The sequence below is a fragment of the Budorcas taxicolor genome, chromosome 9 (genome assembly GCF_023091745.1).
Source record: "Budorcas taxicolor isolate Tak-1 chromosome 9, Takin1.1, whole genome shotgun sequence".
In the NCBI taxonomy this organism is placed as follows: Eukaryota; Metazoa; Chordata; class Mammalia; order Artiodactyla; family Bovidae; genus Budorcas; species Budorcas taxicolor.
The window spans coordinates 74,243,966-74,263,637 of NC_068918.1; positions in this window are offsets into that span (position 1 = coordinate 74,243,966).

Here is a 19,672-nt window from a genome sequence, read left to right on the forward strand (position 1 = left end):
GTGGTCCAACACTCCAATCCTACAAAGCTGTCTTTGAAAAGACTTTAATATCCCTCTTGGTCATTCTATATACCAAGATGCTGATTGTTGGGGGCAGCCCTTATCAGGTCAACTTAATTATTAATGTGACTATGAGCATGGATCCCCTAACTGTGAAATTTGATGCTTTCCAGGTCTTGCCTTATGGTGACCTACACAGCCAAAAACAGCTATCTGAAGAACATAAGTACCTTTGTCCTGAACCATATCGGGCATGTCAGGAAATGATCCATGACAACTCTCCTGCTATATTTGGGCCAAAGTATGGGGGACTACCCAGGATTGGTTACACGGCTGAGCCATATAAAACAGCTCCCACCCTAGTGGAACTAAAAGATTATCCCTGGCAAGGGAGGGGTCCCTGAGATGATTATGGGAATCTACAGTGTAACCCACTGTTGTTAACAGTCAAACCAGAGATAAGCATCCATCTCTTGAGCATTGGTATGGACTAGGGGCAGACATATCCGGGAGATATCCACTGGGAAGGTTAGCTATTAAGCTTGTTAAAAATTTTACCTCCTCATTAGTGACATAGACCCAGAACTCTAACCCTCAGTTCCTAATGACCCTACTAAGGTCACCATGGTAGAGGTGAAGGATTTACACCAAACTCTAGATCAAAGCTAGAAACCAGATAGCAGAGAGATTAGAACTGGTGTTATTCTGATGGTCCACCATCAATAAAAATGTGGATTGGATAAACTGTATTTATTATAACCAGCAGAGATTTGTCAGCTATACTAGAGACACTATCAAGGGAATAGAAAACAATGAGACTCAACCAGTAAGATGACCTGGGAGACTGACTGGCCTTAGACATGATCCTGGCAGGAAAGCAGGGAGTGTGTTATGCATGTGTGCATGCTCAGGTGCTCCCATCAGGTCTGACTCTTTGTGACCCTACAGACTGTAACCTGCTGGGATCCTCTGTTCATGGGATTCTCCAGGCAAGAATACTGGAGTGGGTTGCCATTTTCTTCTCCAGAGGATCTTCCTGACCCAGGGATCAAACCAGCGTCTCATGGGTCTCATGCCTTGCAGGCAGATTCTTTACCACTGAGCCACCAAGGAAGCCCATATGTGTCATGACAGGAGGTCAATGTTGTACCTTCATCCCCAACAGGGCCGCCCCTTATGGCACAACAACAAGAGTCCTGCAAGGTCTTACCATCTTGGCTAATGTGTTGGCTGAAAACTCAGGGACAGATAATCCTTTCTCCATCCTGATAGTGGCTCAGCAAATGGAAAGGTATAAAGACCTCTGTCCTGACCTCCCTGATCATTGTATTTGGAGGAATGGCCCTAGTAGGATGTTGTATAATTCCATGTATTAGAAGTCTTGTGTAAAACATTCTGCAAAAGACCATCAGAACAACTCTTACCATTAGACACCTCAGAACATGAACTCCAGACCTTCCATAGTTCATTTACTCTCTGGGCCTCAGGTTCTTACCTGTGAATTGAGGAAACAATGACCTATAAAGGCCCTTCCAGCTCTAAAGTTTCTCTGGTTAGTGCAAGAGGCACCACTCAGAGCCACGATCTCATGCAAAAACATTTCATACTTTTCCCTTGTCTAGACCAATGTGATGCCTGAAATGACACACAATCACTTTATTTTTGGAAGAATGTTATAATACTTTTAGTATGTATAAAATGGATTTACAGTAAACATTTTCAAGCTTTTCCAAGGTAAAACAAACAAACAAAAAAAGGTAATTCTATGACTATAAATTTATGGCTTTGATAATTTTTAAATGGCATAAAATAAAACCTTTTGCTTTAAATCTGCTTTCAGTAAAAGTCAGAAATATTTTTTCAACTTAAAACATCATTTTGGGCCCAGAGACACAGGCTGTTTGGTCAAAAGAAAACTACTGAGGATGAGGTGCGGAGGACAGGGGCTTTAATTTTGGTCACTGCCTTAAGAAAACCAGTTGTCCTGTTTACATATTTGTGACTTTTTGATTCTTTATTAAAATTTTCTTCATGGTCTTAACATGTCTGTATTCACCGACACTTAAGATATCAATCTTCTGTGAACTAAAGACACTAAAGGATACCTCTTTACCAGTATTGAAAAGCTTGTGGGATACAGTCCATAGGGTCGCAAAGATTCAGACACTACTGAACAAGCACTCACTTGCTTAAAGCTTGCGAATAGTTGGGGAGAAAGTCAACATTTCATGCCTTCAGAATATCATAAGTAAAACAAAGAAGTACAAATATGTAACCTACAAACTCAGTCTCTCAGTGGAGCAGTTAGTAAGCTATTAATACATTTCATTTTAAATATTGATATTCCAGTCAGTGTTTGGTTAGTTGCTAAGCATAAGGATAAACACAAAGAAAATTGTGAAGACAGCAGAGCTGGACAAATACGGCTAATTCGGTAGCAAAGTAGACATTAAATCACAGTGGAAGTGAGTCAGTTTATTCAAATTGCTGTTACACAATATTCTCAGGGTCATTTTGGGAAAATGAGAGTGCTTTGAGCGTGCAAAGACCCTGGAAGCTGGCAGTTGAGACCTTTCTTGAGCTCTGCATGCTGCCCCTGCTGCGTGGGTTCCAGATGGCATTATTCCCACCGGCTCTTCCAGAGGGAATACTACGCATTCTGGAGATGAAACAGTAGCAAGAAATGAAAACAATGTATTTGTTCAATAGACATTATTTCCTTTTCTCCTCTCTCCTCATAAAGCAGTTGAGTAACAGTTGGAATCACCATTTTTTAAGGCCCTAAACAAAATTTGTAACGGCTTATTTTTGGCAATGGCAACCCACTCCAGTACTCTTGCCTGGAAAATCCCATGGATGGAGGAGCCTGGTAGGCAGCAGTCCATGGGGTCTCGAAGAGTCAGATACAACTGAGCGACTTCACTTTCCCTTTTCACTTTCATGCATTGGAGAAGGAAATGGCAACTCACTCCAGTGTTCTTGCCTGGAGAATGCCAGGGACAGGGGAGCCTGGTGGGCTACCGTCTACAGGGTCACACAGAGTCGGACACAACTGAAGCGACTTAGCAGCAGCAGCAGCAGCATTTTTGGCATAAATTTAAATATAGTATAAAAGTGCTAGCTACATTGTACCCTTGGTAAAATGCAGTTGGGAAGAGAGACAGATATGGATTAACAGACATATTTTAAAGTCTCATCCATACTTTGTCAATCATTTGAACTTTTTAACAGTGATAATTAGAATAGCTATGGAGCCCTTTTATGTGCCAGACACAGGGTTTTCATATTCATATTATCTCATTTAATTCCCTCCCCACTCCTATGAGATGACTGCAGTTGTTATCCTCATTTTTATATGTGAGGAACCAGGCTAGAGAGGTCTAGTAAACACAGCAAGGAAGGGGCAGAACCACGTGCTAAAAGACATCCATTGAGCTCATAGTTAAAGATAATTTAATATAATATTTGTTTTCTGATAATGAAATCATTTACAGAATTTGAAATCCCAGCATATTTGAATAGGTTATTCCCCATTAGTTCTTAAAAATGAACTTTATGTAATTATTTCCTGTAACAAAATTCATGCTTAGGAATAATTAGAACAGATGAATCATAAGTGGCAGTCTTAACTGATCAATGAGTCTGTAAAACTCATAAATATCTTGGTATTTAATGTGAATTTGCCCTCAGGTGATAGAAAAATGGTAACTTTTAATGCCTTAATATGCCTATCTTGTTGGCAGAGGAAACACAGATTTAAGAAGGCAGTATGAAAAAATTTATCAATCATTAAGTTGTGTTATTTCCAGCTCCTTTTCCTTGTTGTCTATGTGAGATTTCTTTTTACATTTCAGTAACTGAGGATACTTATTAAAAGAGATTATTTATGAAACCCATTTGGGATCAGATTCTTGATGCTATAATGACCAGCTGAATTAGAGCAAGAATTAGAACAAGAATTAGCTCAGCAGAGTAACATAATTCTGATGATAATTTTTAAAAGACAAAACTAATTTATTGTCATTTAATTTCATTTCTGTAGTGCTATCTCCTATATAACTATAATATATCTTCACAGATGGGTGATAAGTTCAAATTTAGAGTTTAAGCATCCAATTCAAATGTAAATTCTTTCAAAGCTCCCTCAGGGAAAGCTATTACTGGGATCTGGTAATTTCTGTTTTCTGAAGCAATCTTTCTCTAGTCAGTGAGTTATCATAAATCTTTCCTTATAATATTGTGTGTGTATTCACACACTCACTGATGTAAAACATATTTCAACCAAGTAGTTTAGAAACCATTATAAGGATTAGTTTATTACTTGTCAGAATATACTGAATTAAATGTGCCACATACTACTGCCAATTGTGTAGCTTAAAAAAAATAACAAAAGGAAAAACAAAAAAACCTTCCAGAGAGAATTTGAATACAGCTTAAAAACGTTTGCATATTCCAGCTTCTCTTCCAGCTTGGAAAACTGTAGGTTAAGCTACTTGAAATCTCTTTGAGTATCTGGAGCAGTAGAAGGATTTGAACCCTACCAAGGCTTTGTTCAAAAATCCCACAACATTTCTCAACTATTTAAAAAATCCATGTTCCTTTTCGATATATGTAAAAAATCTTCTATTTCCAGGAGATTCCAATAATTCCATTTCCCACCCCCGCACAGACAATGCATCATCAACAACAGCTAGTTTTGTCATGCTTATTTCTCTGTAATTTATACAATCAAAAAGGTTAATTTTTAAAATGCTCCAAGTATAAGATGACAATGAAATGCATACCTTTTCCAAAGGCATTAACTTTGCCCCTTCCCTCACACATTCCTTCCCACTCTCTGAATTGTGAAATCCACGTGTCTTCCTGGAATTTCTCAATTGGGAGCTTCTATTCAGCAGGTCAGCCTGGTTTCTGTTAGGCAATGACCTCAGCTGACTTTTTCTATGGAAAGGAGAGAGCCAAGCTAGGTGGCCAGACCTTGAGGTTAGAGACCCCAGCTTAGAGTTCCTTCAGTGGTAAAAAGATCCTCCTAGGGCCTAGATAACTTGCATGGCAGGCTAATTAACACCTTTCTCCAGGAGGGTAGAGAGCCTGATAATGCAACATTTGGGAATAAAACAGCAGTAGGTAGAAGGGATGATTTAAAACTCCCAAGGGAACTTTCAAAGAGTTTGCGAAAAAGGAAAGAGGTTAGCTGAAAGCAGAGCTGGCTCATTTATCCTTAAATGGAGAATGGAGATTGAGGTGGGAGAGGAGGACAGTTGTTGGGGGTGGGGGGAGGCCAGGAGGCAAACCTGACAGTACTTTTTACGAATTTGAATGCACTGTAATTTACCCTTTGCATATTTTTCCTTAACCATTGTATTATGTGTGTTTATATTAAGTATGTGTGTTAATCGCTCAGTTATGTCTAACTCTTTGCAACCCCATGGACTGCAGCCCACCAGGCTCCTCTATTCATGGAATTCTCCAAGCAGGAATACTGGAGTGGGTTACCATCTCCTTCTCCAGAGGATCTTCCCAACCCAGGGATCAAACTCAGTCCTCCTAAATTGCAGGCAGATTCTTTACCATCTCAGCCACCAGGGAAAGTGAAAGTGAAGTTGCTCAGTCAGGTCCGACTGTTTGCCACCCCATGGACTGTAGCCTACCAGGTTCCTCCATCCATCCATGGGATTTTCCAGGCAAGAGTACTGGAGCGGGTTGGTATTTCCTTCTCCAGAGGGATCTTTCTGACCCAGGGATCGAACCTGGGTCTCCCGCTTTGTAGGCAGATGATTTTACCGTCTGAACCACCAGGGAAGTCCTATTAAGGAAGCCCTATATTAAGTATAAATACTTTAAACTAAACATGAAACGGTTTAGGGTGCCTATTTCTGAGGTGGGAAGAAAACAGCAGGCAGAAAGTTGGGGTGACAACATTCCTTTACTTCACCATCGCTGGACAAAGGCCAGGATGCTAGAGAGAAGGTAGGCACTGGTGGGAAGCATAGGGAGAAACCTGAGGGGGAACCCCACTGGCCTTCAAGGGGAAAGAAAGGATAAAGCAGTATCTGAGTAAATGCCATGTGCCTTCCCCAAATCTCTAATTCTTTTCAGGGCTCCCTCGAAATGCAAAAATAGGTTAGAAGGGGAGCACGTCTTCATATTTTAATTAATGAAACCAGCCACTTTTTAAAGAAATATACTTGTCCAAGCAGGCACTATGGACATTGCCAACGTATAATTTTCCAGAATGAATCTGCTGCAAATTAATAAGGGAACCAGCAGGATGGTAAAGATGATTCAAAAACAATTCAAGAAACAAAGTCTATAGACACTAAAAAATTGCTAGATCACTAGGTTAGACACAAAATTGATTAATTTCCCACTGGGCAATAAAACTGTGACCTTTGGGTTTCTCTGTTCCACCACACAGAAATCAATTGCATCTTTAACCATGAAACATTTACAAAATATAATATATAACTTTGAGGGTAGGGTCTTAATCAATTGATAAACAGTAACATAAAAGGAAGAATAATTCTTGAATGCATCTGATGGATACTGTTCCCGTCCACCCAACATGCAGTCAACTTGCATCTTACTTCTAAGTTTTGAATACTTTTTCCTAACAATATATAATAATAATAATAATAATAACTTCTCATTTATTTGAGCGCTGATCTACTGTGAGGTAGGCACCGTGCTGGGTGTCTAACATACCTCATCTTACTTAACCTTCTCCACACTTCCACAAACATAATTATGATCTCCATTATACAGAAGGATGAAAGTTTCTGAAACATTAACCTATTTACCTCAAGCCGTACAGCTGATAAATGACAGAGCCAGGAACTGTACTCAGGAACGTCTTCTCCAGCATATGGTTGTGCAGCTCACATATTGCACAGAAGCACTGAGATGGAGGGATCAGTGGAGCTGAAATGCAGCCCATGCTGCCCTTGCAAACCCTTTTAATCTGTGTCCTTTTTTCTTCCCATAAAACACCTGCTCCTTGGTAAGCCTAGTACCACAGAGTAAATCCATAGAAAGCCATGGGGCTAAGAATACTAGGGGTGACACACATCACTATTTCCTTCTCCCAGAGGAAAATATTCCCAGTTCTTAAAAGGTATATATGTAAGCTAAAGCCCTGATTCCGCACTGGGGTGATCCAGAGGGATGGTACAGGGAGGGAGGTGGGAGGGGGGATCAGAATGAGGAACACATGTATTCCTGTGGCGGATTCATGTTGATGTATGGCAAAACCAATACAATATTTTAAAGTAATTAACCTCCAATTAAAATAAATAAATTTATATTTAAAAATAAATTAATTAATTTTAAAAAATAAAATAAAAAATTAAAAATGGACAGAACTAAATAGGCATTTTCCCAAAGAGGAAATGCAGATCATCAACAGGCACATGAAAAGACACTCAACATCACTAATAATCAGGCAATTCTAGACCAAGACCACGACAAGATGTCACCTCACACCTGTCCAAACAGCTGTCATCAAAAAGGGCACAAATATCAAATGTTGGTGAGGATGTAGAGAAAAGGGATCCCTCATACACCGTCAGTGTGAATGTAAATTTGCGCAGCCACTGTGGAAAATAGTACAGAGGATTCTCAAAAAAACTAAAAATAGAGCTACCATATGACCCAGCAATTGCACTCCTAGGTATCTAGTCGAAAAACACCAAAGCACTAATTTGAAAAGAAACATGCCCTCCACTGTTCATGGCAGCATTATTTACAATAGCTAAGATATGGGAGCAACCTAGGTATCCATCAGGTGATGAATGGATAAGGAAGATGTGGCATTTATATACAACGTAATACTACTCAGCCATGAAAGATTGAGGCAACATGGATGGACTTAAAGGACATTAGGCTCAGCGAAATAAGTCAGAAATACAAATACCGTATGATATCACTTACATGTAGAATCTAAAGACTACAACAAATGAACAAATATAACAAAAAATAAGCGGACTCACAGAGAAACAAACTAGTAGTCACTGGTGTGAATAAAGGCGGAGAAGTAATATAGGGACAGAGGTTTAAGATGGACAAACTATTAGGTATAAAAGAGGCTACAAGGATACATTGTAAAACATGGGGAATATAGCCAATCTTTTATGATAACTATAGATGGAGTACAACCTTTAAAATTTCTGTATCACTGTATTATACATCTGTAACATAATATTGTACATCAATTTTTTCTAAGTAAATGAACAAAAACAAAGGCAGCAGTCTGCCACACAATATGTTCATAGACACAGTATCACAGTGCTGAGCTTGTGTAAGAAGGAAGGAGGGGAGAGAGGGAACAAGAAAAAGCATTATTTTTTAAAAAGCGGGAAAAAAAAGATAACTGTTTAGACACAGTTTGGTAAATATCTATATTTTCACTCATTAGGACAGATCCTTTGCAAAAATTACAGCTCTAAGCAGATTGTATATATCAGCCTGGGGGGCGGGGGCGGAAACAGATGTATCTAACTAGATGTCGAACAGCAGTCTGGATGTTATATTCATTCTGTATGGTGAGATTATCTGCCTTTGGAGGTCTACCAAGTGGAGGAGTCTGCATCCTCTGCTAAGACTTAGAGAACCAGAGGCTCCACGGTCATTCTGTAGCTCTAGGAACTCCAAAAGATGAATGAAGCAGGGAACAAAAATTCTACTGCTTCCTTCCTTAAAAGGAGGCCAGAAGAGGCTGTGGTGAGGGAAAGTTTTCTGAACCTGACTTAGCAGTTTCCACTTCAGCTTATCAATATAAATATGAACCAGATGGAGTGAGGTGCTATTCTCTCTATGCCACCACATGCAAAAAAAGAGCTTGCAGGATGTACCCAAAAAAAGCAAATGAACTGTTGTAGTGCCCCTTTAAGTCACGTGAATTGTGAACTCTGCTTTTCAAAGGGAAAGCACACATAAACTTGGTTTGTAAAAATCTAGAAGAGACTTTGTTCACTTCACCATAGACTAAGGTTCTAATTTGTACTTTATAGTGGTAGACAGGAAAAATAACCATTTCATTTTTTTTCAAATCCCTCCCCCAAAAGCAACTAATTCATATCAGAAAATCAATATACAAATACTGTTGAAATCGACAGCACCGGATTAGGCAACTTGGACTTCATAAATATATGATCCTTGCCCTCAAGGAGTTTATGGTGTAGTCGTTGGAGACAAACACACGTGAAAAATAGATTTACAGCACAGATGTTATTTTTAATATAAGGATACTAAATTATTTGTCACAGAGCAATGACTGACAACTAGAAACAGAAATCAAAAAGGGCCAAACAGGACTGAAACACCAAGGACCCAGATGGTTGGGTCTGACTATCAGGTCATCAACAACTTGGAAGCAGAATATGGGAGAGACAGCAAACAAGAGATGGAGATAAGGGGACACATATATCCCAAGTCAGGGGACTGCATCCACAAAATCAGAAGCAGAAAGCCTCAAAGCATGTTTAAGGTAAAGTCATTTTAAAGGACCAAAGGATATGGATTCCGGAAGTTGGTTTTCTAAAATAATTATATAACAGACATGTATTTTGCCTTACTCAGTTACATTTTAGAGTAGTCATGCACTTTATTTCACATGTTTCACACACCACAATTTGGTTTTTTTCTGTCTTTATTGAATGTGTGACAATATTGCTTCTGTTTTTTATGTTTTGGTTTTTTAGTCACAAGGCATGTAGACGAGGGATCGAACCTGTATCCCCTGTGCTAGAAGGTGAAGTCTCAACCACTGGACCACCAGAGAAGCCCCCACATATCACAATTTGTAATAAAAAACAATGGATAAAGAGACAAGCTGCTGCTGCTGCTGCTAAGTCACGTCAGTCGTGTCCGACTCTGTGCGACCCCATAGACGGCAGCCCACCAAGGCTCCTCTGTCCCTGGGATTCTCCAGGCAAGAACACTGGAGTGGCTTGCCATTGCCTTCTCTGAAAGAGACAAGTATGTTACGGAAATTCTATTGCAAAGGAGTGGAAAATGAAAAAAAAAAAAAAAAAGAAAAAAAGAAAATGTCCTGGGTGTTAATGTTAAAGAGAGAACAAGAAACTTATTGAAATCGAGAGGTAAAGCATTTCATACACTTTCAGTTCAGTCGCTCAGTCATGTCCGACTCTTTGCGACCCCATGAATAGCAGCACGCCAGGCCTCCCTATCCATCACCAGCTCCCGGAGTTCACTCAAACTCCCCACACACCTTAGTTCAATATAAAGACATGAGCTCACTTACGCTATTTCGTAACGGCAGGAATGAGCGCATGGTAAATTTTGAGTCTATTTGCTCATTACCTTCTGCGGTGAATATGTGAGTGCATCACCTTCAAGCCTATCACGCAAACAATATTAATCATGGAAAGACTGATATATATATACATTCAATAATTTCATTTAGGTATCAAGCTTTTTGGAGTATTAGGTTAGGTGTGGATAGTGCATTCTTAAGTGAATCTCTTTGGGATGCAGTAACACTCTTTTTAGAGCGTGTGACTTATTATCACTTTGGGGTAAGGATTGATTTTCCAGAGTCTTTAATTTTCAATAAATGTCCAGCTCTGACATAGTCACTGCAGGGCCACTAAATTCACCAGGAAAAAAAAAAGAATCTGTGGTTTAACTACATCTGTATGTTCCAGGTGGAGCAGCAATTGATCCTATAATTCAATTAAGAAATTCCTCCATAGAATAAAAGAAAACATCCTTTGTTTCACCAGATTAATGCCTTTAATATTTAATTAGTTTAATATACTTAGTTTACCATTTTGCCCTGAATTAAAAAATTCAAGCTACTGTATTTAGAACTGCAGATTTTCAAGATCCTCCTGGTCCTGCATATTCCAGCCTCTTTGTGTGACACACAAGCAAACTGAGGCGCTTATGAAACCATTTTTTAAGTTTCCATTCATTTGTTTTCACCTATACATCTAGGTTCCTAAAAGGAGGATTATTAGAGACACACTTCCTCTTATTTCTATCCTCCTTATTCTCACTCCCTTTCCTGAAGGGCTGACTATTTGGTAACCTTGTGTCACTGATACATTCACCAGAACACTCCGAATCCATGATGAATAATAATGTTTTCACTGTGTTGTGCAATTATCACCAAAATCTTAATTCCAGAACTTTTTATCAATCCGAAAAAGGTCCCATGCACATTCATGTGTGTGTGCACGTGCATGCTCAGTCATGTCCACCTCTTTGCAACCTCGTGGACTGTAGCCCCCCACAAGTCTCCTCTGTCCGTGGGATTCTCTGGGCAAGAATACTGGAGTGTGTTGCCACTTCCTTCTCCAGGGGATTTTCCCGACCCTGGGATTGAACCTGCATGTCTTGCATCTTCTGCGTTGGCAGGTGGGTTCTTTACATATTCTTAAACAGTCTCAATTTCCCTCTTCCTCCATCTTCTGGTAATCCCCATTCATCTTTCCATCACTATGGATTTGCGTATCCTGGAGATTTCATACAAATGGAATTGCCTTAAAGTCTCTACTGTTGTCTCTGAGATGTCTTTACAAGTCACTGAGAATCGAATCGACAAACTTTGATACTGGTACTTTCCTTTTTACTAAACTGATAGTTGCATTGTTTTCTATCCAAAGAATCCCATGCCACCTTTTGTTTAAAGCAGTAGTTTCTGAAATTTGAAGTTTGATACCTTGGTGACGGTTGTTCACATCAGCCTGTCACAGTTTTAAATACTGCGCCATTCTACTAAGGGGTATGGCACCTCTCCTGCCTTCAGCTGCATCACTTGGCATGTGATAAACAAGACTTCTGCATGTGTCTTAGTAACAGAACAACTCTGCTTCATCCACCTGCGGCACTCTCTGTCAGGTCCCATAAAGCACTTTGGGATATTGCTTTGCATGAAAATAGGAAAAAGTTTAACATTACAATCTCTCTAGAATTTTGACCCAGATATGCATAAAACAAATTTAGAAGTTTTTAGTGGGTTCCCCAGGTGGCTCAGCCGGTAAAGAGTCCACCTGCAGTGCAGGAGACATAGGAGAAGGGGGTTCGATCTCTGGATTTGGAAGATCCCCTGAAGGAGGAAATGGCAACCCACTCCAGTATTCTTGCTCAGAGAATCCCATGGACAGAGGAGCCTGGCTGGCTACAGTCTATGGGGTCTTAACGAGTCGGACACAACTGAGGCAACTGAGCACAAAGGGAATTGTGATCTTTTCACTAATGATAAATTCTTTCTTCAATAGTATAAAACTTACACTTTGCTGATTCCTTGCCTTTCTTGTATACAAGAAGTTTTCAGATTCTAGACTGGATCATACTGTAAACTTTTTGAAGATACTTCGGAGGGCAAACCAGTCACAAGTAGTCACCATCAGGCACATGGTTGAAATGAAGTGACAACAATATAAAGAGCTATGATCAAGCTGCCACAGTGATTGCCCCAAGGCGGACGTCAGCAAACTTTTTCTGTAAAGGGCCAGATAGTAAATATTTTCAGCTTTGTGGACTACCTGGTTTCTGTCCCAATAACTCAACTTGCAACACAAATACACCATAGGCAATGTGTAAGATGATGAGTGTGGTTGGGTTCCAATAAAGCTTTATTACAAAACTAGGTACAGGATACAGTTTATTGACCATTGTTGAAGGAATGGCACATGATCTAAGCTGGTCCATTAAGAGTTCTTCCCCAGCTGGAGAAGGAAAACTCTCTGAATATTAGATTCTAAGACTAAAGCTGAGAGCTACCTGCATCAAAGGTTCTAGCCTCAAGGGCTCAGTCTGAGAAGGGAGCTGACATACTAAGAGGAGCAAAGACAAGAGACAGAATCATCTCATTATTCAAGGCTATGAATCCTTTTTTTCAGGTCAGCACTTCTCCGGCCCTTCTGTGCTTAGGTTTTATGTACCTTTTTACTCTTTTTTTTTTGGTGTCAGCTGATTCAACTTGTGTTTCTTGTGTTCATTATCCCTGACTATGTAATCTTGTTTAAGCTCTCAAACTCTGCTCACTTTCTTCACTTGTAAAATGAGAAGAAAAATGAACCTGCTTCACTGGGTGGATGAAGAAATCAAATGAGATATCATATATGGGAAAGTGCTTAGAACAATGCTTGGCAGATAATAAACACTATGCAAATATTATTGCCATCATTCTCATCATCACTATTGTTAAGAATTTGGTTGCTTGCAAGAACTTAATATGTATCTGGAATGTTACATTTTCATTAAAAGAAAGAATAATTAGTTCACACAGGCAAACCTCCTGGGCAAAAATAATTCATTAATTTTTCCTTTGTAATAAAGGTTATGAAGGTAATGGAAGGAAAGAACTGTCAACACTATGGATTCTAAGACTGATATTTTCAGAATTCGGGAATATGTGCTAAATTAAACAGTCATGACCTTAAGAATAAGCAGTGAAGTCTATGTTTAAAATGCAAGGGCTTAAAAGTCATTTTGCTTTATTTCTTAGCTAGGTTACACAGATCACCTAGCTGGCATATGTTCATTAGTAAATTGGATATTCAGTAATGTGTCTCCATTAATCTTCAATAATACTAATGCTTCAGCAGTTTGAGATGCCAAGATAAAAACTACCTGTGCAAATCCAGACCATTCTTAGAACTAGTTAAATCATTCATATCTACTAAAGAACACTGAAAACTTTCATTTTGTGATAATCATTTCCTTATTTCTCTTTATACTTTTATTTCCTACATATATAACCATCATATAGTATGGCAGAGGTTACTAGTATCCCACTAGTATTCCCTAGCAATTACTAGGGTTAAGTCTCAATGTAGTCTGATAGGAAATGAACTATTCTTCTCTGAGAGGAAACCATTTATCAAATGTGCTACAGGGCCTGGCTAAAACATACAGGCAGAAATTGACAGGCTATACCTGAAAATGAGGGAGTGGAATATAAGCTGGATAAGATATTGGGTTATTTATTTGAAGGCCCTCTTCTGTACTTCGGGGTATATCATCTTTAGCAAGGACTCCTGAAGTCAGTCCTAATACATTCTAGGAATGGCTCCTTCAAATCTGGGGCCGGGGAAGGCGGGGAGTGGAAGGGGGGAAGATAGTATGTAGTGAATGATGTGAATGTTGAAATTGCCTTGGCAGAGTATTAAGAAATTAATCACTCAGTCATGTCTGACTCTTCGTGACCCCATGGACTGTAGCCCACCAGACTCCTCTGTCTATGGAATTCTCCAGGCAAGAATACTGGAGTAGGTGGCCAATTCCTTCTCCAGGGTATCTTCCCGACCCAGGGATCAAACCCAGTTCTCCCACATTGCAGGCAGACGCTTTACTGACTGAGCCACCAGGGAAGCCAAGGCAGAGTATTAAGGAAGGGATAAAGAGACAATGGGGTGAGCAGGCTAGATTTTATTTAGAATACAGGGTAAGCGAAGCCATCAGCTGATCTTGCTTCGTGAAGAGCCAATAGAGTGTTTTAAGAGTCAGTAGTCTGAGATGTGCCAGCATACTCCCTTGGAAGTAAAGAACTGCCATCTTGCAATTCCTACAACTAAGAAAAAGACACAGACTTTGTTATGCCTCTTTGGATTTTGGAGAATATATACCTCAGGAGAATATCACCTCAGCCCATTCACTGGGTCCCTTGGAAGACTACCAGTTGTGGTCGAGCCCAGAAGAAAAAGGTCTCTGCAGCAATTCCAGCATATGGTACAAGTGACAATGCCTTTAGTAGCGTATGTCTCAGCTGCTCCCATCAAACTAGAGATGTTTGAGGTAGTCAGCAGTGCTGTCTGGCATCTCTGCAAACTCCAGAGCAGCTCTCCAATAAAAATTAACAAGAAATGGTGCATAAATATCTTAATTTCTTTGTCCCTAAAATAAGTTAATTCTGGCTCCCCTGAGTTCCCTGATGGGGCTAAGCTCTAGTCATCCACAGTAATAGCTGGTTTGAAAAGTACCGTATGTTGTCAGCTTCCACTTCTTGTCTATTTCCCCACTGCAACTAATATTTTTCTTTCCTTCCCAAAATAAACTATTGGATTGAACCATATTTGCCATTTTTGCAAGTCATAAATTATTAGATACCAGTAGTTGCATAAGTTTCAAATTAACTTTTGAGCTGAATCCTTGATTTAGGATTCTGAAGACACACATACTAAAAAGTTATTTCACCTATTTTTTGAATTTTGTGTAAATGAAACCATACCACATGTATTCTTTTATAACTTAAGCTTTTTGTTCAACATTATGTTTTTGAGATACATTCATATTGGGTCATGGAAATGCAATTTTTGTCTAAATACAGCATATGTTATTGCTTGAATATTTCATATTTTATAAATTTTGTTGCCAATAGATAGGCAAATTAGTTTTAGTAGGGTTCTATTATAAACAGTGACGCTGTTGACAGCCTGGTATCTACATGCTGATGTATATGCACAAGTTTCTCTGGAGTATGTAATTAAAAGTCAAATTGCTAAACCATAAAGTATGTTGATATTCTATTTGTTCTTTAAAGAATACCCAAAATAGGAAAAAGTAACCTTTACTAGGATTCAACTCAGTGTGTGCAGCATCTTCCTAACCTCTGCTTTCTACACGGCATATCTCCAGTGAGAGAACTTTAATTCTATGCAGCCCTGGGTGGGAAAGAAGACACAGATTTCTGATTCTTCTTAGAGTAACTTCTTCTATGTTTTCTCCTTGAAGAGTGTAATCTCCCTGTTTTCTCTTTTCTTCAACAAATAAATAAACCTAATTCCTTTAGTTATTTCTTCATAGAATTTATTTCCTATGGCTCTGATTATTTTCATGACTCTTCTGGTCCACCCCTTGATTTTTCAAATCTAGGATGACTATGAAATTTATTGTCCAAAGCAGGTCAATTTTGAGGATGGAAAGAAGTATTAAAATAATGAACTGTGCTAACTGACTTAGAACAGATCTAAACAAGATCCATCTTAGGCAAACCAGAATGTACTTTATTCATATCACACTTTATGTGGAGTGTTCTCAAACCAAATAAGGAATGCTTCTGGAGGACTGGCTCATATTAAGTGTTAAAGAGGAGGGGTTGGCTCCATGACACTTTCCCATTTACAACCCTAGTCTCAGGGATGTTATTATGAAGTTATTATGCCTAAGTAACAGCACATAATGGTATTCCTAAACAGAAAGAGCAGACCATCAGTCTCTTAGAGGCAATGAGAATATACTAACTAGGTTTCAACTGTGTCCTTTAGGGAAATTGTGACTGCATATTTGATCTTCCTTTTGGCAATAGATACAAATCTCATGGTAATTTAGTATTCAAAGGAGATTTTTCAAAAGTATTAGCTGGTTGCTGAGTAACGATAGGAAAGAAGGTGAAATGGGGGGAATTTTGCTAACTTTCCTTGTATTTACTGGCTTCAGAAAACAGGTCTTTTATGGTTAGGGCCCATTTGACAATTTCTACTTGAAAAATTGAAAGTGTGACATTTTTCTGTAAGAAGAAATATGCAGAACAAAACTATTTTAGGCACAAAGAAATTTCACAGGGTTAGTATTTGTTTATATAGAACAGTCTGTAATGCATCTCATTGTTTAGAGAAGTGAAATATCCGAATAAAGAAGTAAAATGTTTGGGAAAAAGTCAAATTGCTTCGGAAATACTTGGATTTTCTCAAATAATTCAGTAATAATAATAGAAGTGGCCATTTAATAGGAGCTGCCTTGTCGTGGTCACTGAGCTGCAACTTGAGTTATATCACAAAATCAGTTCCGTTCAGTCGCTCAGTCGTGTCCGACTCTTTGCGACCCCATGAACCGCAGTATGCCAGGCCTCCCTGTCCATCACCAACTCCCGGAGTTCACCCAAACCCATATTCATTGTGTCGGTGATGCCATCCAACCATCTCATCCTCTGTCGTCGCCTTCTCTTCCTGCCCTCAATCTTTCCCAGCATCAGGGTCTTTTCAAATGAATCAGCTCTCTGCATCAGGTGGCCAAAGTATTGAAGTTTCAGCTTCAACATCAGTCCTTCCAATGAACTCCCAGGACTGATCTCCTTTAGGATGGACTGGTTGGATCTCCTTGCCGTCCAAGGGACTCTCAAGAGTCTTCTCCAACACCACAGTTCAAAAGCATCAATTCTTCAGTGCTCAGTCTTCTTCACAGTCCAACTCTCACATCCATACATGACTGCTGGAAAAACCATAGCCTTGACCAGATGGACCTTTGTTGGCAAAGTAATGTCTCTGCTTTTTAATATGCTGTCTATGTTGCTCATAACTTTCCTTCCAAGGAGCAAGCGTCTTTTAATTTCATGGCTGCAGTCACCATCTGCAGTGATTTTGGAGCCCCCCAAAATAAAGTCTGACACTGTCTCCACTGTTTCCCCATCTATTTCCCATGAAGTGATGTGACCGGATGCCATGATCTTCATTTTCTGAATGTTGAGCTTTAAGCCAACCTTTTCACTCTCCTCTTTCACTTTCATCAAGAGGCTCTTTAACGCTTCTTCACTTTCTGCCATAAAGGTGGTGTCATCTGCATATCTGAGGTTATTGATATTTCTCCCGGCAATCTTGATTCCAGCTTGTGCTTCTTCCAGTCCGCGTTTCTCATGATGTACTCTGCATAGAAGTTAAATAAGCAGGGTGACAATATACAGCCTTGAAGTACTCCTTTTCCTATTTGGAACCAGTCTGTTGTTCCATGTCTAGTTCTAACTGTTGCTTCCTGACCTGCATACAGGTTTTTCAAGAGGTAAGTCAGATAGTCTGGTATTCCCATCTCTTTCAGAATTTTCCACAGTTTATTGTGATCCACACAGTCAAAGGCTTTGGCATAGTCAATAAAGCAGAAATAGATGTTTTTCTGGAACTCTCTTGCTTTTTCGATAATCCAGCAGATGTTGGCAATTTGACCTCTGGTTCCTTTGCCTTTTCTAAATACAGCTTGAACATCTGGAAGTTCATGATTCACGCACTGTTGAAGCCTGGCTTAGAGAATTTTGAGCACTACTTTACTAGCGTGTGAGATGAGTACAGTTGTGCGGTAGTTTGAGCATTCTTTGGCATTGCCTTTCTTTGGGATTGGAATGAAAACTGACCTTTTCCAGTCCTGTGGCCCCTGCTGAGTTTTCCAAATTTGCTGGCATATTGAGTGCAGCACTTTCACAGCATCGTCTTTCAGGATTTGAAATAACTTAACTGGAATTCCATCACCTCCACTAGCTTTGTTCGTAGTGATGCTTTCTAAGGCCCACTTGACTTCACATTCCAGGATGTCTGGCTCTAGGTGAGTGATCACACCATCGTGATTATCTTGGTCGTGAAGATCTTTTTTGTACAGTTTCTGTGTATTCTTGCCACCTCTTCTAATAACTTCTGCTTCTGTTCGGTCCATACCATTTCTGTCCTTTATCGAGCCCGTCTTTGCACGAAATGTTCCCTTGGTATCTCTGATTTTCTTGAAGAGATCTCTAGTCTTTCCCATTCTATTGTTTTCCTCTATTTCTTTGCATTGATCTCTGAGGAAGGATTTCTTATCTCTCCTTGTTATTCTCTGGAACTCAGCATTCAAATGGGTATATCTTTCCTTTTCTCCTTTGGTTTTCACAATTTTATTTATCACAAAATAAAATCTCCTTAATTTTCTTAACTAGAAATTATGATTCCATTTTGTTGACTAAGATAGTGAAGCTCAAGTAGTTAAGTAAATTATTCTTCTGTTACAAGTTAGAAAGGGTTGACCCAATATTTGAACCCAAAACTGTTTGACTCCCATGGCCTCTTTAATAAGATATTTGTAAGGCTTTGCTTTTATTTGCTACCATGTAAATGCTACAGTCGAATGACACTAAGTTAATAGAGACATCAAACATATTACTGAGACTTGAGGTAAGTAGAGATTTGGGAGGACTGCTTTAAAAAGCAATCTACACTTTCCTTGAAAACATGTTTCTAAACTAAAAAAAATCAATTATTTAATACTTATACATTAAAGAGGTTGATGTAATCTAGGAAATATAAAAGAATTCTATTTTAAAATAAATACTGAATTTCCTATTCTTTCTTGGGAAGTCAAACAATGTCATTTAGGAAAAATAGGTGTTAATTAGCAGAATAATGTAAATAATCACATAGGAGGAATTTAATACCCAAATTAACAGAGATAAGATATGTTTTCTGGTTACCTCTCAAGTCTATCCAATTTTTGTTATGACAAAAATTCACTTTGGTGGATAAATGTGTAGCTCACTTATATTTTTTTTACTTTAATTTACTTTAAAGCTAAGATAAATAAAGAAGGTAGGCCAGAAGGTAAGAAGATTAGAGAAAAGTGGTGATTAACTTATGGAAATTAGATGGAAAGAATATATGAAAAAGAAAAAAATTATTATGCATGATGGGCAATAACATCAAAGTTTAATATTATTCTAAAGCAGAAAACTTGAAACCATTGGAATAATGCCCCTGTATAACCTTTTTCAAGATGAATTGAAATAGAAGCTTTGAAAATTATATTTTTTCATTGTTCTTCTCCTCATTGCCTATCGTGCATACAATTTTTTTCTCTCCCATTTTATTCTTTCCATCTAATTTCCATGAGTCAATCACTATTTTTCTCTAATCTTATTGCCCTCTGACTCATATTCTTTTATTTTATTGATTTTACTTTGTAACTTCTAGCAACT